This window comes from Cupressus sempervirens, chromosome 7, assembly GCF_028749045.1.
Source record: "Cupressus sempervirens isolate cs-2001-9-10 chromosome 7, ASM2874904v1, whole genome shotgun sequence".
NCBI lineage: Eukaryota > Viridiplantae > Streptophyta > Pinopsida > Cupressales > Cupressaceae > Cupressus > Cupressus sempervirens.
Genome location: NC_143124.1, coordinates 407142928 through 407166048, shown reverse-complemented (window position 1 = coordinate 407166048; position 23121 = coordinate 407142928). Strand labels below are relative to the sequence as shown.

Genomic DNA, 23121 nt, shown 5'->3' with positions numbered 1-23121 from the left:
AGGGAAAATTTGATTAACGAGAAACATAGTGGAGGGATGGCAGGACATTTTGGTCGAGATAAGACCATTGCCATTCTTAGAGAACATTTTTTTTGGCCTCAGATTTCACAAGATGTGAAGAAGTTTGTACAGAGTTGTCAGATTTGTCAAGTTGCCAAGGGATTTAGTCACAATACTGGACTATATCAGCCATTGTCTATTCCATCAAAGCCATGGGAGGACATAAGTATTTATTTTGTTCTTTGATTGCTGAGGACACAAATGGGTAATGACTCAGTATTTGTGGTGGTTCATAGGTTCTCCAAAATGGTACATTTCATTCCATGCCAAAAAACTCATGATGTTGTCCATATTGAAGACTTGTTTTTCAGAGAGGTGGTAAGACTACATGATCTCCCAAGGAGTATAGTTTCTAACAGAGATACTAAATTTGTGGGGTATTTCTAGAGAACATTGTGGAAAAAGTTGAGAACAGACTTGAAATTCAGTTCCACACATCACCTATAGACTGACGGCCAAACAGAAGTCTGGGCAATTTACTGAGATGTCTAGTTGGGGATAAGCCCAAGGGATGGGATTTGATTCTACCACAAGCGGAGTTTTCTTACAATAACTCTGTAAATAAGAGTACTCCTAGATCACCATTCCAAATTGTATATGGAAGTAGCCTAAGGATTGCACTAGAATTGAGGAAGATAGAGCAAGGGGAGAGGAAAAGTGCTGAAGCTGAAGAGTTTGCTAAACATATCAAGCATCTACATGGGGAGGTTCAATTACACGTTACCAAGATGAATCAAGAGTATAAAGCTTGGGCTGCTATATTTAAAGATGTTAAATAGAATGTGAATATAAATAAAATTGTTAATGGAAGAGTTTTGTTTTTCGATTTTGATATATACATATATAAAAGTTTTAATTGGATTTGAAAAGGATTTTAGAAATATAAAGTTCTTTTATATATCTATGTGTGTGTTTACTAAAACATTGATTTTCTTTTAGAACTTCCAAATTAGAAAAACATATTTTCAAAACAATTTTTCAATTTTGAAACTACAAAAAAAACCAAGACATATCCATCCAAACCGTGGAAGGAAAGACAAACAACATTAGGTTAGTTACAAGAAAGAGGCTTTACAAAGAGAGTTTTGGAGAAATAGAAGAACCAACAACGATAGCTAGAGAAGTCAAGGATTGCTCAGTGTAACCAGAAATCAAGCTTCATCACATCTTCATGGCTACCAATGGGTAAGAAATCAAGTATTTGCAGAAGTTTTATTCCTTAATCAATTAAAAGTAAGATAATTATAGTTTTGATGTGGTTTAAACTTTTGTATTTGGGGGAATTTTGAGGTAATAACCATATCATAAATATTGTCGATTTGAGTATTCTTTACATATTCTCACGACTGTAATGCCAAATACATGGTTTGTCATAAACCTCAAAAAGGAAAACTCGACACAATACCTATCTATCATGAATACTGACTTGGTTGATCTTGTTTTTCTTGTCTAAGAAACTAAAAAAAACACAATTAGATTTGGAAATATTATAAAAACAAGAAAAGTGATGGTAACTATGATTGTACTTGGATAAATACCTAGAGGTTCTCAAAATATTTGCATAGATAATCAAAAGAGCCCTTGCAATTTGTCAAGAATGGCAATCATTTCGATATAACTGGATTATTTTTGATATAATGGCATAGATAATCAAACTTGTGTAGCATTTATGTTCAAGAAGAGAAGAATTGCTATTATTATTAATTCTCCATAACTATTTATTATTGGGCTCTTGCATTTGAGAACTAGCGAGATGTTCTTCTCATGAGTGGTTGTAAACCTTAGTGTCACTAAAGTTAATGGAACACAACATGGCAGGCTGCTAGGAGCTTATACGCTCTAGAATTGTGCTATACCTAATTCTTAGATTTCCTGTTACCCTATTCATGAATTTTTTTTGGATGAGCATGTACGCATTTCTTTGTATTAAGAAAAAAAAATTCTTTACAATGATTTGAGTATTGAATTATGTCCTAGTAGATTGTATCCTACAGGATAGCATGAAAACCCATAAAAATTTTAGTACCTTTCAATGGCTTCTATAATCTCTATATAAAATCTATGAGACAAAAGATTTTCCTTCCATCATGTAACTCTGGTTTAAAGAAGGAATGAGATTGTAGAGAAATGTTACGATTTGGAAATTGCTAAATAACTAGCTATTAGAACCGAATCTTAGGAGGTTGTGATTCTATTTCAATAATTTCTAGCTTTTAGAATGTTTTGTTGTTAAAGCCTCTAGTGTATATTAAGATTAAATGATTTTTTGAGTCTATTTAGTATGTATTTCAGCAAAGACTATGGTTGAATAAAACATAGGAAAAGATTGGATATATGCTTTATGTGACTTAGATGAAAAAAGTATTATTTCTAGCATTGCTGAGTTTGGTTGTGCCTTAAAGAAGGAATAAACATAAGTAGATGTAAATTAGATCAGTTGTAGATTTGGTTGTGGTTAGCATATAGTTGTATATTTTCCTTTACGGCCAGGTCTAATGTAGCAATATTGGGAAAGACAAAATTGATAATTCACATTTAGTTTCTTCTATCTACCAATTCTATAGAATGGATACATGTTGTTTTTGTTTCTTCTACCATTAAATCTAGCTTATAAAGTGCTTGGCAAAGCCATTTGATTTTCCAGATAATTTATATGTGTGTATGTGGCTATGCTTATTTGATTTTACTACATATGTGTAGATGTGTAGTTTATTGTTTTAGTCCTTGTTACATTCCATGAATAGGCTACTAGGTGCATGGTTGCAATGTAGTGTGTTTCACGACTGCACTGGATCCATCTAATCCATCTTGTTCTAGGAAGCTAGGCTTCTCATGGTAGGGTTAGGGAATTCTTCATGTCAGGAAGAATCCAGAGGGAGTATTCACTCTATGGTTGGTGAGGTTAAAGCACATACGCCACACTCCTGTATCGAATAGTAGATGGATGACATCCTACGGCTTTGGAAACAAGTTACAATGAAGAACACAACAAGAAAAGTTAACTTTATTCTATTGTAACTATCATCCAAGAGATGAACTATGTACATTGTATATGAGAAAATGTAAATTATGTCTAATCACTGTAATTGCTATATGTTGGATCAGCAACCTGGTTAATGTTACTTGATAAATAATGTTATTTGATGAGTGATTTGTCATCACCATTATTGATGTAACATTAATTTTTTTTGAATATGCATAAAAGTGGAATTGATGATCAAAATCTTAATATTTTTGTTATGTGAATAAACTAATTGTTAGTGGTTAAACAGTTTGATTAGTCCACTATGTTTTGATTGGTTCTCTTTCGCTTTTTCTAGAATTGATGATTTGGAAAATTTTAACTAGGACATGGTTCTTACATATGGTATCAAAGAATGGTTTAAACCTAGGCCCTTGGGCTACTATGCTAATTACTCCTATGTTTGACATGTATTTTAATTATCACCATGGTCATAAGATCTAAATGCAAAAGTGGGTCTAGCAATGGTGCATAGGCTGAGGAACCTAATGAGAGGTTAGATCAAATAATGGCACTACTAACTCAATAGGGGGCATTGTTATAGCAACAATGCCAGATGATGGATAACCTAGAGCATGAGGATCAAGGTAGATACTTTGAAAAAGAGGTAAGGAAGCCTAATGAAGATTAGCAAAGCCCTACTTAAATAGGAAGAGGAATTAAGGAAGAAACATGAGGATGAACAACTAGTTTATTCTCTTAGGAGGTTTGAGATGGAGCAGAAGGTGAAAGAGGACTGTTGGAGTGCTCTCCTTATTTCTTATAGAATTCAAATAGTAGCTGACTTGAGAAAAGATGTCAAGAAGGTGACTCTACCCATGTTTCATGGTAGAGCTTCTAGAGAAGATGTAGAGGCATGGATTACCGACATGGAGAAGAACTTCCTAGTTTGAAACTATACAGGGAAATCTAGAACAATTTGGGCCACTTATCATCTAATGTGTGAGGCAACTACTTGATGGGAAAATATCATGGCTGAAAAGAAACTCCAGCATGGGGAGGTAACCTGGGAAGAATTCTTGTAGCTTTTTCAAAAATGATGGTAACCTCAGTTGTACTATGAAAAGAAAATAATAGATTTCTACAAACTAATTCAAGGCAACATGAATATTACATAGTATCATGAGCAATTTTGTCATTTGGTGAAGTATGTTCTTCAATATCAACATGATGAGCTATTTAACACTCAAAATTTTCTAATGGGCTTGTGATTAGAGATCTATAGTGAGGTCAAGATGTAGGAGCCTGAAAACATGGACTTCACACTACGTAAGGCCCTTAAGTAGGAATAGAGGTTGGACGATGCTTCTTCATATAAATAATTCAACAAAAACTATAAAAGGAAGTTCCAGGATAATAGGTCTTATCAAGATAACAAGGATTATAAGGACAACATGCAAAAGGGAAATGGAAAGAAGCGACAAATCAGAAACATGAAGGATTAAGGACAAAATAATTTTGATAGGAACAAGGAAAAATGGAATATCAAGAAAACCCAAAATCCTAGAAATGGAAGTGGAAGGACTGGAAACAACCGAAGGGATCAGAATAGGAATGAGGATAGAAGAGCACCTAGAGCAGGTTGTTATGTATGTGGTGGTAACAATTTTTTTGCTAAGTGCCCACAATGAGCTAGTAAGAGGGACTTTTTTTCACACTACTACATTCATGCTACAATTGATCATAGATAGGAAAATTATCAGGCCACTCCTATACAGATGACTGCTACACTTTTTGGTTATCCTGTTTCTATCCTTATAGATACTGGTGCTACTGAATATTTTGTAGATCCCAAGATAGTAGCCAAGATACCTATTAGGGCTAGTTTTATGGCTAAACCTTGGACTATAGAGTATGGTAACAAGTCTAAACATAGGGTATAGCAATGCCTATTTTGCAGTGAGTTAGAACTCCCTAGCTTTTGAATACAGGTCAACTTGTATGTGGCACCTTTGGGCTCATATGGTGTCATCCTAGGCATCAACTTGTTAAGTGAGCATAAGGCATTGGTAGACTATTAGGATAAGGTAATTAAATGTACTAGGGGTAGAACTTCAATCAAAGGTTCCCTACCATATATGACATCTACAAAAATGTATGAGTTGAATAGTCAGCTACATGAACTCTTGGATAAAGGTTTCATTCACCCTAGTGTGTCATCATAGGGAGCTCTTGTAATCTTCATTAAGAAGGATGGTACCTTAAGATTGTGCATTGATTATTGCATGCTGAGCAAGGTGACCATAAAGAATCAGTTTCCTCTTCCAAGAATTGATGAACTTTTCGAACAAATGAAGGGAGCAACTGAATTCTTAAAAATTGATTTGAGATTTGGATACCACCAACTCTGAATTCAGGAGGAAGACATGTCTATGACAACATTCAAAACAAGATATTGATGTTATGAGTTTGCAGTATTACCTTTTTTACTGGCAAACATACTTGCCACTTTCATGAACCTAATGAACAATATTTTTAGATATTGTCTTGATAAATTCGTGGAGATATTCATAGATGATTTACTAATATACTCCAAGAATTTACAAGAGCACAAAGAACATTTGTGCATAGTATTGCAGTGTCTGAGAGACAGGAAACTATATGGAAAACTCTTTAAGTGCTCCTTTTATTAGACAGAGATCCACTATTTGGGACACATTTTGTTAGAAAAAGTTATAGCAGTGGACAACGCAAAGATCAAAGCCATCCTTGAATGGCCAACACTATAGAATGTAAGTGAAGTTAGGAGCTTAATGGGTCTTGCTGGGTATTATTAGAAATTCATTGAGGTATTTTCCCATATAGAAACTCTGATTACATCCCTTCGGGACAAGGTTAAAAGGTTTGAGTGGACAGAAGTGTGTGAGGAAGCTTTCCATCTACTTAAGAAAAATCTTACTATAGCTCCAATATTGATTATACTAGACACAAAAGGACATTATGTTATCACCATAGATGCTTTTATAGATGGACTTGGGGGTGTATTGATGCAGGATGGTAAGGTTGTTGCCTATGAGTCTAGGAAACTCAAATCACATGAAGTAAATTATGCTCCCCATGATTTAGAGTTGGCTATGATACTACATGCCTTGCAGATATGGTGGAATTACTTATTGGGAAAGCCATTTGAGCTCGAGACTGATCATATCGGGTTGAGGTACATTTTCACTCAACCTAATTTAAATGCCCGATAGAGATAGTGGATTGAATTTCTTAATGAATATGATTTTGGCATGGAGTATATTAAAGGAAAAGAAAATAGAGTACTAGATGCACTTAGTTGTAGGAGACATATTGCTGCTATCTCTTCATCTCAAACTTGTATGAGAGAGTATATCCTTCAATACCTTCCTAGAGATGCCCATTATGAATGGGTGAAGTCAATATTGGATATAGATGCTTCAGACTCATGGTTTGATGATTATTCTTTTCGTGAGGATGGTTTTCTTAAATACCAAAATAGGATTTATGTTCATGAACATGAAGGGTTGCAAAAGTTGTACTTGAGGAGATGCATTGCACTCTATTTTCGAGGCATCCAGGGTTAAACAAAATGATGGCTGATTTGAGGCCTTTATACTTCTAGCCAGGACTCAAGAGGGATGTGACAAAATATATAGCCCATTGTTTGGAATGTCAGCATGTCAAGCCTAAGCATGCCCATCCGATAAGTCTTCTATACCCCCATGAGATTCTATAGCATAAATGGTAGGTTATTAGCATAGATTTTGTATAGGGTTTACCCATGAATCGACATAGGCATGATGGTATCTTCATCATAGTTGACAAGTTAAACAAAGTTGCACATTTCATTCATGGCATTCTAAAGGATGAATCTCCAGTATTCGCAAGAAAGTTTGTTTAGGAGATTTTTTGACTATGTAGTATTCCAAAGACCATTATTTCTGATAGGGACACTAGAATGACTTCAAGGTTTTGCACAACCTTGAACTTCACTTTGGGTACATGCTTAAATTTTTGTACAACATACTACCCTAAGGTTGATGGACAAACAAAGAGGGTGAATCAGGTGTTAGAAGATTTGTCATGCATGTATTCAATGGATCAGCAATACAAATGAGAGGAGTATCTCCCATTAGTAGAGTTTTCTTATAATAACTCCTACCATTCATCCTTGGGTATGGCTCCATTTGAGGCTCTTTATGGATGGAAATGTCAAACTCCTATCAGCTAGGATAGGGTTGATGATAGGGTTATTATGGGTTGTGAGATGCTAAGAGAGATGGAAGAGCAAGTGATCTTATTCTGTAGTCAGTTGAAGGAGGAAGCAAATCAATAGAAGAGTTATGTGGATAAGAAACATGCTTTCTGCTAGTTCCAAACTAGGGATACATTATTTCTGAGGGTTAGGACACAAAAGAGTTCAATATCATTCGGAAAGAGTTCAAAGGTTTCTATGATATTTGTTAGCTCACTCAAGGTCTTAGAATTTATCAACCCAGTTGCTTATCAGCTTTCTCTACCACCTACTTTAGCCCGCATTCATGATGTCTTCCATGTGTCTTTTCTTAAACCCTTTCAATTTGATATATCTCATGTTCTTGACTGGTGTGCATTATAGGTATAGGATCTAGGGGTGATGGAATTTTAGCTCACCTAAATCATTGAGCAGTGTACCCTTAGGGTACACTATAGGGATGTTCTCTAACATAAGGTCCAATAAGACCAATTTGCATGAATACTGGCACTTGGGAGGATGCAATGGATTTATAAAAATATTTTCCCCATCTTTTTGTATAGCTATTTTATTTCAGATTGGATAATAGTTTTGGTATGTGTATACCAAATTTTATTGTGAAAGCCATTGAGACGATGCCTTTTCCTAGTGGGGAAGGATGTCATGTCTTGCCCTAGAATCATTTTCTTTTCTAGCTTATGTGGCAAAGGTTGACTTTGCTAAAATAGATTAATCTTAATTTAAAATAAAGGAAAGTTAACATCTTAGATTACCAAAATGAAATGACTTATTTTAATATACAAATACGTGAGATATTATGTTATGATGATGATGTCATTGAAGTGTTTTAAATGTTGTGATTTAAAAATGTGATTATGCTAATGTTTTTACTTCTTAATGATGATATATTGATTTTTATGGATAGTGACTGATTTTTGGTTGCAAGTGTTTGAGTGCATGTAGGGATCATCATGATGAGAGTGTAGTTGAGGTAGAGAGGGCTAGCCTCTCAGAAGGGGATGCATCATATACTATGCTACCACACACACACATCACGTAGAATTTAATTTTGTTGTTTCGTTACATTTCTAGAGCTAGCTTTGAAAGATCGAAATGAATTAGGTGTTTCATTCTATTTATAGATGATATACTTAAAGATGTTACATAGAACGTGAATATAAATAAAATTTCTAATGGAAGATTTTTGTTGTTTGATTTTAATATATACATATATAAAAGTTTTAATTGGATTTGAAAAGGATTTTAGAAATATAATATTCTTTTATATATCTATGTATGTGTTTATTAAAACATTGATTTTCATTTAAAACTTCCAAATAACAAAACCATATTTTCAAAAAAATGTTTTCAATTCTAAAACCACAAAAAAAATCAAGGCATGTGTACCCAAATCATGGAAGGAAAAAAAAACAACATTACGTCAGTTATGAGAAAGAGGCTTTATATAGAGGGCTTTAGGGAAATAGAAGAACCAATGGAAGCAGCTCAAGAAGTCAAGGATTGCTCAGCATAACCAGCAATCAAGCTTTGTCACATCTTCATTGCTACCAATGGGTAAGAAATCAGGTACTTGCATAAGTTTTATTCCTTAATTAGTTAAAAGTATGATAATTATAATTTTGATGTGGTTTAAACTTTTGTATTTGGGGGGACCTTGAGTTAATAACCATATCGTGATTAATGTCAATTTGAGTATTTTTTACATATTCTCATGACTATAATGCCAAATACATGATTTTTCATAAATCTCAAAAAGGAAAACCCATCACAATACCTATCTATCATGACTATTGAGTTGGCTGATCTTGTTTTTATTGTCTAAGAAACTTAAAAAAACACAATTGGGATTTGACCATATTATAAAAATAAGAAATGTGATGGTAACAATGATTGTACTTAGATAAATACCTAGTGTTTCTCAAAATATTTACATAGATAATCAAAAGAGCCCTTGTGATTTGTCAAGAATGGCAGTCATTTCGATATAACTAAATTATTTTTTATATAATGGAATAGATAATCAAACTTGTGCAACATTTGTGTTTAGGAAGAGAAGAATTGCTATTATTATTAATTCTTCATAACTATTTATTACTAGTTTCTTGCATTTGAGAACTGGTGGCATGTTCTTATCATGAGTGGTTGTAAACTTTAGTGTCACTAAAGCTTATGGAACACAACATAGCAAGTTGTTAGGAGCTTATACACTTTAGGTTTGTATGATAACTAATTCTTTGACTACCTATTATCCTGTTTGTGAATTTTTTTTTGGACAAGCATGTATGCTTTTCTTTGTGTTAAAAATAAGAAAAGAACCTTACTGCGATTTGAGTATTGAATTATATCATAGTAGAGTGTATCCTTTAGGATAGCATGCAAACTCAGAAAATTATTAGTACCTTTCAATGGCTTCTGTAATCTCCACATAAAATATATAAGACAAAAGATTTTAATTCCATAATGTAACTCTGGTTTAAAGAAGGAATGAGATTGTAGAGACATGTTAAGATTTGGAAATTGGTAAGTAACCAGTTGTTAGAATTGAATCTTACAAGGTTGTTATTCTATTTCAATAATTTTTAGCTTTCAGAATGTTTTGCTATTAAAGCTTCTAGTGTATGTCAAGATTAAATGATTTGTGAATAAGTACTTCTCTTTCATTCTAAATCTACAAATTGAGCTTTTAATGGCTATTGAGGCTATTTAGTATGTATTTCAGCAAAGATTGTGGTTGACTAAAACATAGGAAAATATTGGATATATGTTTTATGTGACTTAGATGAAAAAAGTATTATTTCCAGCATTGTTGAGTTTGGTTATGCCTTAAAGAGGGAATGAACATAAGCAGATGTAAATCAGATTAGTTGTACGTCTTGTTGTGGTTAGCATATAGGTGTGTATTTTCTTTTATGGCTAGGTTTAATGTAGCGATATTGGGAAAGATAGAATGGATACTTCACATTTAGTTTCTTCTATCTACCAGTTCTATAGAATGGATACATGTTGTTCTTGTTTCTTCTACCATTAAATTTGGCTTATAAAGTGCTTGGCCAAGCCATTTGATTTCCAGATAATGCATATGTGTGTATGTAGCTATGCTTATTTGATTTTACTACATATATGTAGATGTGTAGTTTTTTTTTATTCCTTGCTACATTTTTTGATTAGGCTACTAGGCACATAGTTGGAATGTAGTGTGTTTTAACGCTGCACCAGATCCATCTGATCCATCTTGTTGCAAAAAACTAGGATTCTCGCGATAGGGTTAGGGAATTCTTCATGTTAAGAAGAATCCCTGGGGTGTATTCACTCTATGGATAGTGAGGTTAAAGCAATAGGTCAGACTCCCATCTCAAATAGCAGATGGATGACGTCCTATAGCTTTGGAGATAGGTTACACTGAAGAACACAATAGAAAAGGTTAACTTCATTCTATTATAACTATCATCCAACAGATGATGTAGGAAAATGGGTGAATAACTAGGGCCAAAGGCTCAACCAGCTATCCAAACCACCCTGCAAGAGTTAACACAATGGAAACAAACACAAAGAACAAAAACCAAAGGGGGAAAAAAAGTGAAATACTTTCATTGATTCATCAAAATCTCTTCATACATGCCCAATTGTAAGGCCTTCTAGGTTATAGCCAATTAAAAATACATTCACATTCAAAGATCTAACTACAAATTTGCACTTTCAGTTATGCTCTCTAATCTTCTTCCCAAAAACTTACCTAACTCTAAGCTTAAACACTCTATATATACTTGCCATAATGGCTTATAGATTATTTTAGAACATTAAATAAGAGGAAGGCTGACCCAACAATGGTCTGGACACATCCCAAGAAAATATCTTAACATAAATGTCGCAAACAAAATAAATCTTGCAAGTCAGCTCGCAGAAATCACATCCAAATGCTAACACTTGGCATACACTGGGTAACTCGGGTAATGAAGAGTCACTTGGCATACACTGGATAACTCGATTAATAAAGAGTCACTTGGCATACACTGGGTAGCTTGGAAAATGAAGAATGACTTGGCATACACTGGGTAACTTGGCGAATGGAGAGTCACTTGGCATACACTAGGTAACCTGGTTAATAAAGAGTCATTTGGCATGAAATGGGTAACTTGGTTAATGAAGAGTCACTTGGTGTACACTAGGTAACTCAGTTAATGAGGAGTCACTTGGCATACACTGGGTAACTTGGCGAATGAAGAATCACTTGGCATACACCAGGTAACTTGGTGAATGAAGAGTCACTTGGAATACACTAGGTAACTCGGTTAATGAAGAGTCACTTGGTGTACACTAGGTAACTTAGTAATGAAGAGTCACTTGGCAAACACTGGGTAACTTGGAGAATGAAGAGTCACTTGGTGTACACTGGGTAACTTGGCGAATGAAGAGTCACTTGCCATACACTGGGTAACTTGGTGAATGAAGAGTCACTTGGTGTACACTGGGTAACTTGGTGAATGAAGAGTCACTTGGCATACACTAGAGCTATAGTAATGTAGAATGAACAAAATGAGCAGGATAAAAAGATAACCCACGATGCTCCTACATCAGACAACTGGCATTGAAAGGAATGATTCTCCTAAATCATTGAGATGTCATAATCTAATTGGGATCCAACTTAGATTGCAAAATCCATGAAGCATCTTCAATAGGCCTATTCTTCTATTTTACCAAATATTCATAGTAATCTTTTCCTCTTGTGCTCCTGCCAACTCTCTAATCCAATATCAGTTCAACTTCTTCAATCTACTTCTTGGGATAATCTTCTAATACAAAAACTTCATCATCTAACTCATGATACTTATACAAATCAGCAATATTGAATATAGGAGATATATCCATTTCATCAGGTAACTCAACTTCATAAGCATTACCACTGTCAAACTTTTTCAAGATCTTACAAGGTCCAAATTTCTTCATCTTCAGTGTACTGTATGTTCCAACTGGAAATTTTCCTTTCTTTACATGAACCATCACCTCACCACCAACTTGAAAATCATGGTGTCTTCTAGACTGATCAGCATTCTCCTTATACTTTTGATTAGTTTGTTCCAACCTCAACTTCACTTCCTTATGCAAAGACTCCATAAAATAAGCAAATCCTTCTCTTGTAGGGCTTTTTTTTTATTCACCAACAACATCTCTCAAATTTGATATACCTCTAGGATGCATTCTAGTAACAATCTCAAAAGGTGTCTTCCCTATACTCCTATTCACAAAATTATTATACACAAATTTATCTTGTCCCAATACCATCTCCCAATTACTTGGTTTATTCCCAACTAAACATCTCAAAAAATTTCCCAAGCTTCTATTCACAACCTCTATCTGTCCATCTATCTGTGGATGGAATGTAGAACTAAACTTTAGCTCAGTACCCATCTTCTGTAAAAAAGTCTTCCAAAAATGACCAAAAAACTTACTATCTCTGTCTGAAATAACACTTCATTGTAATCCATGCAATCTCACAATCTCTTTAAAGAAAAGTTCAGCAACATGCTTAGCATCTGATGTCTTCTTACATGGTATGAAATGAGCCATCTTAGAAAATCTGTCCACTACAACAAATATAGAATCATACCCCTCCATTGTCTTAGGCAATCCAAGAACAAAATCCATTATAATGTTAGTCCAAGGTTTCTCAGGAACAGTAATAGGTGTATACAAACCAGTATTTTGACTCACTCCCTTTGCAACTTGACAAACTCCACAACTCTTTAAAAAATTTTGAACATCCTTATACATTTGTGGCCAATAATATTTCTTTTTTAGCAAACTAAGTGTCTTATCAATTCTAAAATGTCTAAGTAATCCACCACTATGCTTTTCCTTAATCAAATTCAACCTTATAGGACTTCTAGAACTACACAACTAAATACCTTTGAACAACATAGCTTCTTGAATGAAATATTCATCGTACTTACTTATGTGGTCTATCAGATTTGGTGCTCTACACTCTCTCCATGGCTTAGAAAAATCAGGATTAGCATTATATAATTCTTTTATTTCATCAAAACCAAGAACTTCAACCTTCATTTCAGTCAACAAAGAACATCTTCTACTCAATGCATTAACAACTTTGTTAGTAACCCCACTCTTATGCTTCATCACAAATGTAAAACTCTGCAAGTACTCAACCCACTTCATACGTCTCTGATTCAATTTATGCAGACTTCCCAAGTATTGTAAAGCTTTATGATCAATATACAACGCAAACTCCTTAGGAATCAAATATTGTCTTCACTTCTTCAATGCTTGAAAAATGGTATAAAATTCTTGATCATACACATAATACTTCCTTTTAGCATCATTCAACTTTTTAGTAAAGAAAGCAATAGACTTACCTTCTTGACTTAATATAGCTCCTATTGCATTACCACTTGCATCACATTCAACTTGAAATACTTTGTTGAAATGAGGTAAAGCTAATACAGGTAATTCAACAACCTTTTGTTTCAAAGTCTCAAAACTCTTATCAGCTCCATGTGTCCACTTGAATTCATTTTTATCTCCCCTAATTGTTTCAGTCATAGCATTACAAACAACACTGAAATTCTTTATAAACTTTCTATAAAAACTAGCCAAACCATTAAATGATCTTACCTCACCCAAATTCTCAGGTGTAGGCCATTCCAAAATTGCTTTAACCTTCTCAACATCCATCTTCAAGCAATCAACTAAAATCGCAAATCCCAAATACACAATCTCCTCTTGCATAAAAGAACACTTTTTCAGATTAATCAGCAACTTTTCCTCTTTCAACCTCTGTAATACTTGTCTAATATGCTCAATATGTTCTTCCTTAGTCTTACTAAATATTAGAATATCATCCAAATAAACATTCACAAACTTACCCAAGAATCTTTTCAGAACTTCATTCATCAACCTCATGAAAATACTAGGTGCATTAGTCAAACCAAAAGGCATAAGCAACCATTCATACAAACCATCTTTTGTCTTGAAAGTAGTCTTCCATTCATCACCTCCTCTAATTTTGATCTAATGATACCCACTCTTCAAATCAATCTTGGTAAAATACTTTGTTCCACTCAAACAATCCATTATGTCATCCATCCTCGGCATAGGAAACCTATATTTCACTATAATTTTGTTAATAGCTTTGGAATCAATACACATTCTCTATTCTCCATTCTTTTTAGGTGCTAATACAACAGGTAGAACACATGGACTCAAACTTTCTCTGATCAAACCTTTCTGCAACAACTCATGCACTTGTCTATTAAGTTCCTCATTCTCTATAGGTGTCAATCTATATGGTGCTTTGTTTGGAAAACTAGCTCCAGGAATCAAATCCATACAATGACTTATACTTCTTACTGGAGGTAAACCATTAGGAATATCATCAGCAATAATTTCTGTATACTCATTCAGCAATTTGGTAATTTCTACTAGCACTCGGCTATCACTATCTACTGTCACTCGATCTTTACTAGATTTTGTTGCTTGATCATTACTTCCTACTCTTAGTCCTCTAGGAACTATGGGAAAACAAACTTGATTATTTTTCATTTCCTTTTCAAATTGTTTCCCATTAACCATGCAAATTTTTACAGTAGTACAATTAACCTCATCTGGACTTTCAGTCAAAGGAAACAATGTTTGTTTCTTCCCATTTACCCAAAGAGTGTGTTGATTCAATCTTCCATCATGTACAACATATCTATCATATTTCCAAGGTCTACCTAACAAAATATGACAACTATACATGGGCATAATATCACACAAAACTTCATCAAAGTAATGTCCAATTTTTAACTTCACAAGGCATTGCTCACTTACCAATATCTTATGCTCATCTTTGATCCATGAAACATGACAAGGTTTGGGATGTTTCAACCTCTACAACTGCAACTTTGTAACTAGCTCTTCTGATGCCAGATTTGTAGAACTTCAACTGTCAATGATCACTTTGTAGCATTTTCTAGCCATATTACATCTTTCCTTGAAAAGACTTCTCCTTAAAATAGGTTCCTCATAACTTCCCTTATTACATAAGGTTATTCTCACCAACAGATTTTCTCTAGCCTGAATTCCACTTGATGAACTGTCAATGTCTTCTTGAATCATAACATTTTTATTATTTTTTCCACTTTCAGAGGATCTACATTCAAAAGATCTATGCCCTTCTATGCCACATCTAAAACAATTACCATGAAATCCACCTCTAGAATAAGAATTACCTCTTCCTCAGTAAGAATTAGTGCCTCCTGGATAAGAATTACCACTTGTCCATTCGGTCTTGCCTTTTTCATCATTCTTCCATTCCGATTTGCCTTTATCCTGCATAGAACTATCAAATCTACCACTTTCTCCATAAGACCTAAGTTACCTCTCTGGAATCTTCCACCTCTACCTCTTTGTCTTTGTTCATGCTTCGTTGTCAAGATCTCCTCAGCCTTCAAGGCATATTGGTATGCTTCTTCCACACTCTCCAACTTCACAAAACTTATTTCATCTTTTATTCCAGATCTCAATCCATTTATGTACCTTGCAATTTTCTCAACATCATCATCCACATGTACAGATTTGATGTCCAGTCTATAGAATTCCTTAGTATACTCTTTCACAGTCATGTCTATTTGCTTCAAATTTTGCATCTTTCTACGTCTTATGCCATAACAAACTTTCTTCAATTTGAGTAATAAAACATGAACATTCACCAAGTTCAAGATAAATCGAGTTACCTTCTATTTGAGTGCCTGATCCAATCAGTTTTCTTTGCCATCCAGTAGTCTTTCTTTTCCATGCATGAATTCCACTTTGAATCCATTATTGAGTAGCTATGCCACACTCAACAGATTGTGTTTTAGTCCTTCTACCCAATATGCATTATCACATACAAGTTCTTTGGTTAGTGAGATTCTTCCTTTTCCTTTTATGCAACAAGGTTCATTATTACCAAACCACACATTGCTACCATCATCGTATTCAAAATGTTCAATCATAGTTTTATCAAGAATCATGTGATGAGGACAACCACTATTTATAATCAATGTATCATTTTTGCTCACATGAGAAATGAGTGCCATTTCCTCATCATTATTAGATTCATCCTTTATAGCAATTTAGACAATTTCATCTTCTTCTTCATCATCAAAATCATTAGAATCTTTATCCATGAAACAAATTTTCTTACCTTTGTCCTTGAATGATTTGAAGTCTTTCTTTCCATTGCACTTGTGACATTTTTTCTCATCCTTGTTCTACTTATTTGGGCACCTAGCAGAAATATGTCCAATTTCTTCACAAGAAAAATAGATCTGATTCCTGGAGCTAGTTTTCCAAACAAAGCGCAATATAGATTGACACCTGTAGAGAATGAGGAACTTAATAGACAAGTGCATGAGTTGTTGTAGAAAGGTTTGATCAGAGAAAGCTTCATTCCATGTGTTGTACCTATTGTATTAGGACTTAAAAAGAATGGAGAATGGAGAATGCGTATTGATTCCAGAGCTATTAACAAAATCATAGTGAAATATAGGTTTCCTATGCTGAGGTTGGATGACATAATGGATTGTTTGAGTGGAGAAAAATATTTTACCAAGATTTATTTCCAATCTTGCAATAGGAGAAAAAGTTTCTCCATAGTCTATACCTTCTTTTTGAGAGTATCCTTTGCATACTAATCTACCTTTGGTTCTTGACACTTTACCATCCTCATTTAGCTTATTTCTAAATATCCACTTAGTTCCAATCACATTTTTGTCTTTAGGCCTGGGTACAAGAGTCCATGTTTTGTTTTTCTCTATCTTCTCTATCTCTTCATTCATAGCCTCAATCCAACTTTCATTTTCTAATGCATCTTTGACACTTCTAACTTCAAATTCAACAAGTAAACAAGTATCGTTCAACGGACTTCTTGTCATAGTTCTTTTAGATTTATCTCCAATGATCTAATCAGGTGCATGATGCCTCCTAACATACTTGGCTAGCACAAGCTCCTTGCCTTTTGAATGACTTGCATTGTTATCTTTTTGTAATTCAACTTATGGTTCTCTTTGCTCAAGCTCAGTAGCTATTGATTTGGTAGCTTCTATTTACAACTTGGGTTCTTGCAACTTGGTAGGCATTAGCTCAATTTGAGCTTCCTGCAACTTGGGTTCTTGCAACTTGGTAGGCATTAGCTGGGTTTGAGCTTCCTACAACTCGGTTATAGAAGATTATGGAGTAGAATATTTCTGATTGATAGGTGTACCTGGCACTATATCAGGTTCAATGAAAACAAATCTCCTGTAGTCTTTTGGTTCACTTTTGCTTTCTTCTTTAGTTCTTTATGCAAACTCATCAACTTTCACATGTGCACTTTCTGTGACTTTGTGAGTAGACAAATTCAAACATCTATATGCTTTAATTTTGCAAGAATATCCCAAAAATATTCCTTCATCACCCTTCACATTAAATTTACCTTTTCTAGATTCTTTCAAAATGTAGCATTTGCTTCCAAATACTTTTAGGTAACTTACATTGGGTTTGTAGCCATACCATAACTCATAGGGGGTTTTGAATGAGTCCTTCTTCAGCTATACTTGGTTCAAGGTATGAACTGCAGTGCTGATAGCTTCCTTCTAGTATTTGATAGCAATGCTCTTTTCAATCAGTAAGGTTCTTACATAGTCTATGATAGATCTATTCCTTCTTTCAGCTATTCCATTTTGTTCAGGAGTACTAGGTGTTGAAACCTGCCTTTTGATTCCCCTTTCGATGCAAAAGTTATTGAACTCATGTGAAATGAATTCACCACCTCTGTTTGATCTCAAGCATTTTAGTCTTTTACCTATTTCCTTCTCTACTCTGGCCAAATACCATTTGAACTTCTCAAATGCTTCTGATTTCTCTTTTAGGTACATGACAGTCATCATTCTTGAGTAATCATCAAAATAAAGAATGAAAAACTTTTCACCAGTATAAATTTCAATTCCAATAGGTCCACACAAATAAATATGCACAATTCTAAAACTTCTTTAGACTGATAGTTCTTACTTTTAAAGCTAGTCTTTCCCATCTTGTCAATCTGACAATTCTTGCATAGACCAACCTCAGGTTTCCTTATGTTAGGAATGTCTCTTACTTTCCTGAATTTACTTATTTTCACCAAGTTATCAAAGTTCACATGACACAACATCTTATGCCATAACCAACTTTCTTCAATTTGAGTAATAAAACATGAACATTCACCAAGCTCAACATAAAAACAAGTTACCTTTTGTTTGAGTGCCTGATCCAATCAGTTTTCCTTTGCCATCCAGTAGTATTACTTTTCCATGCATGAATTCCACTTTGAATCCATTATTGAGTAGCTATGCCATACTTAACAAATTTTGTTTTAGTCCTTCTACTCGATATGTATTATCACATACAAGTTCTTCTTTTAGTGAGATTCTTTCTTTTCCTTTTATGCAACAAGGTTCATTATTACAAAACCCCAAACTGCCAACACCATAGTCTTCTAAATGTTAAAACTTAATTTAATCACCAGTCAAATGATGAAAACAACCACTATCTATTATCCATGTATCATTTTTTCTCATATGAGAAATGAGTGTCATTTCCTCATCATTATCAGATTCATCCTTTACAACAATGTAAACAATTTCATCTTCTTCTTCATCATCAAAATCATTAGAATCCTTATCCATGGAATAAGTTTTCTTACCTTTGTCCTTGAATGATTTGAAGTCTTTCTTTCCATTGCACTTGTGACCTTTCTTCTCATCCTTGTTCTACTTATTTGGGCACCTAGTAGCAATATGTCCAATTTCTTCACAAAAAAAAAAAGATTAGAAGAGCCTTACCTTTGTATTTCCCTTTGCCTCTTGAATATTTCCTTGATAGTAGAGCTTCAACCACCTCAAGATCACTATCAAAACTCTATTCTGATTATTCTTCACTATCTGACTGAGGATCCTTTATCTTCTTGCCTTTCTCTTTGAGTGAAATCTTGGCTTCAAATGTTGATTCAATGTTCTTGGTAGTTGGAAAATAATGATCATAGTTATCTAGCTCGAATGTAGTCAATCTTCCAACTGATGTAGGCAAAGGGGTGAATAACTAGGGCCAAAGGCTCACCCAGCTATTCAAACCACCCTACAAGAGTTAACATAACGAAAAAAAACACAAAGAACAACAACCAAAGGAGGAAGAAGAGTGAAATACCTTTATTGATTCATCAAAATATCATCATATATGCCCAGCTATAAGGCCTTCTAGGTTACGACCAATTGCAAATACATTCACATTCAAAGATCCAACTGCAAATTCGCACTTTCAATTCTGCTCTCTAATCTTCTTCCCAAAAAATTACCTAACTCTAAGCCTAAACACTCTATATATAATTGCCAAAATGGCTTATAGATTATTCTAGAATATTACAGAAGAGGAAGGACAACCCAACAATGGTTTGGACGTATCCCAAGAAAATATCTTAACATAAATGTCACAAACAAAATAAATCCTACAAGTTTTCTCGCAGAAATCACACTGTTAATGAAGAGTCACTTGGTGTACACTAGGTCACTCAGTTAATGAAGAGTCACTTGGCATACGTTGGGTAACTTGGCATACAATGGGTAACTTGGTGAATGAAGAGTCACTTAGCATACACTGGGTAACTCAATTAATGAAGAGTCACTTGGCGTGCACTGGATAACTTAGTTAATGAAGAATGACTTGGTGTACATTGGGTAACTTAGTTAATGAAGAGTCACTTGGCATACACTGGGTAACTTGGTGAATGAAGAATCACTTGGTGTACACCAGGAAACTTGGTGAATGAAGAGTCACTTGGCATACACAGGGTAACTCGATTAATGAAGAGTCACTTGGTGTGCACTATGTAACTCGGTTAATGAAGAGTCACTTGGTGAACACTGGGTAACTGCCATCTAGATTCTATACGTAACATGCCTATGCAACCCCCTACCCCTACCCCCTACCCCTACATTTATAAGGGATAAGGGAAGGGGAAGGGCCACCATTTGATAGGCGTATAGAATATGAACCCCCCTGAATGCACAATGCCTATTCGGGCCCCTATCTGGGGAGCATGTGTACGCGCCGAATGGGGGTATGCATGTGAATGCACAGGGGTAGGGGATTATTTGAAGAGTAGGGCTGAATGCATGTAGAGTGATGCATGCAGAGCCCGGATGGGCATGTTACATCTAGAATTGGCCCGGAAGCATGGCCCTGCAGTGTAGTCGGCTGCCCCTACTATTCTATGGCTGGAGAGGGCCAGGAGGATTAAGACTTCACCCCCTCCGGTAGCCTCCCCGGGCGTTGGCAAATGAAGAGTCACTTGGCGAACACTGGGTAACTTGGCAAATGAAGAGTCACTTGGCATACACTAGGTAACTTGGTGAATGAAGAGTCACTTGGCGTACACTGGGTAACTTGGCAAACGAAGAGTCACTTGGCATACACTGGGTAACTTGGCGAATGAAGAGTCACTTAGTGTACACTGGGTAACTTGGCAAATGAAGAGTCACTTGGTATACACTGGAGCTACAGTAACTCAGCATCAACATGAAGAATGAACAAAATGAGTAGGATAATAAGGCAACCCAGGATGTTCCTACATCAAGAGATGAAAAATGTACATTGTATATGAGAAAATGTAAATTATGTGTAATCACCATAATTGTTTTATGTTGGATCAGCAATCGGGTTAATGTTACTTGATAAATAATGATATTTGATGAGTGATTAGTCATCACCATTATTGATGTAACAATGAACATTTCTGAATATGCATAAAAGTGGAATTGCTGATCAACATCTTAATGTTTTTTTTATGTGAATAAACTAATTGTTAATGGTTAAATAGTTTGACTATTCCACTATGTTTTGATTGGTTCTCTTCCGCATTTTTCGCAATTGATGATGTGGCAAATTTTAACTAGGACATGGTTCTTACACCTGATCCTGCCTATCATCGTCTCCATCCTTTTCTTTCTGTTGTCTATGCGACTTATTTACCCATGCCCACAATAAGATTAACAGAGCTATTGCTCCACCCACAGAAGCACAACTAATGACAACCACTAAGGACTCAATGCCCTTGGATCTTGACAGGATTTTAACATATGCAGTGCAATTGTAAAACTACTCCCCTAGATAGCAATAACCAATTGAAAAATTAGTTCTGTGCCTAAAAAAAGTAGCTTTGCAATAGCAATTTTTGAGGCAAAATGTTTTACATTCTTCCTTTGATAGCAACCCTGGTGTTGAAGATTATTCATATTGATAAGTAAAATATGCAATGAGCTCAAGCTCTAAAAAGTGATGACCTTACAGTCTACTATTTGGTGACCAAACTAGAGGAACACGTGGAGAAAATTCATAATTAGGTTTTGTTACATCAATTAGTTAGAAAGCATTTCCATCTCCTAGACAATGCATTGATCATTTGTACAGACACCAAAGTGTCCACATGCTCCTGGAGAAACACGCCCTAGCACCGTTTTCATGAAATATGATGCAAAGACAGTGCAAGATCTTCTTGCTATTTTTTGAAACAAGCACGCTTCAAAATACCCATCTAAATCCATTTACTGTAAAGTATTTCATTTGGTGTTGCTACTTTATATGCAGGTGATAGTTGTCCTTGAGAATAATAATTGTTCGACTGATCGTTGAACTGGGCATAAGATAACTCTACACCTAGAGGTTCCTTAGGAAATTTGTAATACATTTTAGCTGGTGCAGAGGTTAAAAACATAGCGAAGCCACTGTGAAGCATGGTAGCATAGAAATTACCTAGGCTTGTATATTTTGGAGAGATGTTTGCAATAAATTTTTGCCCCTCACTAAACTTCATCCCTCGTAGCCCGATGTCAGGTGGATAATCAAAAGATTGCTAGCTGATTCCACCGAGGATGTTATAGAGAACTAGATTCCCATAATCTTGCATTGCTATACCAGTGGTGTTATAAAGAAAAAGATTCCCAAAATCTTGCATTACCATCCTTTGAAAAGCATGGGTAGAAGTATTTATAGACAAGACAAGACTGCCATATGGGTTCCTTAGTACAAGCTCTCCTAAGGAGGTGAGCATTAAGCTGTGTTTCCCTTCACCATCTAGTATCTATTTGAAATCCACACCATTTGCATATGAAATAGACTACAATCAGTGGCATAAACAACAAAGAAAGTTGCAAATAGGTAGCCTGTTTCACAAGGTCTTCCATAGTAGAAGAATCCACATCTAGACTGCAGAGTCATATTATAATATGAGCTATTGCTACTCACAAGGATCGGTTTGATGAGTGCATCATTTAAAATAGAGTGTGCCAGGAAGTCTAGAAACTGGAAACTGTTTCTCCAATTCATGCTTCCATAAGGAGTTGTGGGAGTAATAGAAAGGCTCTCTGCAAACAATGAGCAGGATATAAGAAACAATGGTACAATTAGTAAAAGTGCAAAAAACGATGAAAGACAATCTATTGTCATCATTTTCCAAGGCAACGGTTCTATCTAAGAGAGATGTTAGAAGTAGTCAAACACTTTTCATCAAATAGCTATGATAGAACATTCAGTCTACTGCTAGTCTATCATCAATCAGTTACAATAGATCTTTCAGTCTAATGCTAGTTTTTGGTGCTTGCCTAGTCAACAAATAAATAAACTATCAGTGCTGTAACACTCCTCCTTCCATGCACACTTGACTTTTCCCACTTAGGAGATAGTTCTAGAAACTTGTTATTGATATCCGACTGGTGAATGTGCTCTATATATAGAGGCTTAACCACAATGGATCATATATATAAAGAGTTTACAG

The 23121-nt window shown here is 35.0% G+C and overlaps 1 pseudogene; it reads right to left on the bottom strand.

The window, feature by feature from the left end:
* Window positions 1-22796, bottom strand: part of LOC149547261 (G-type lectin S-receptor-like serine/threonine-protein kinase SD2-5) — a 29194-nt pseudogene extending 6398 nt beyond the window's left edge.
* Window positions 22797-23121: the final 325 nt, after the last annotated feature.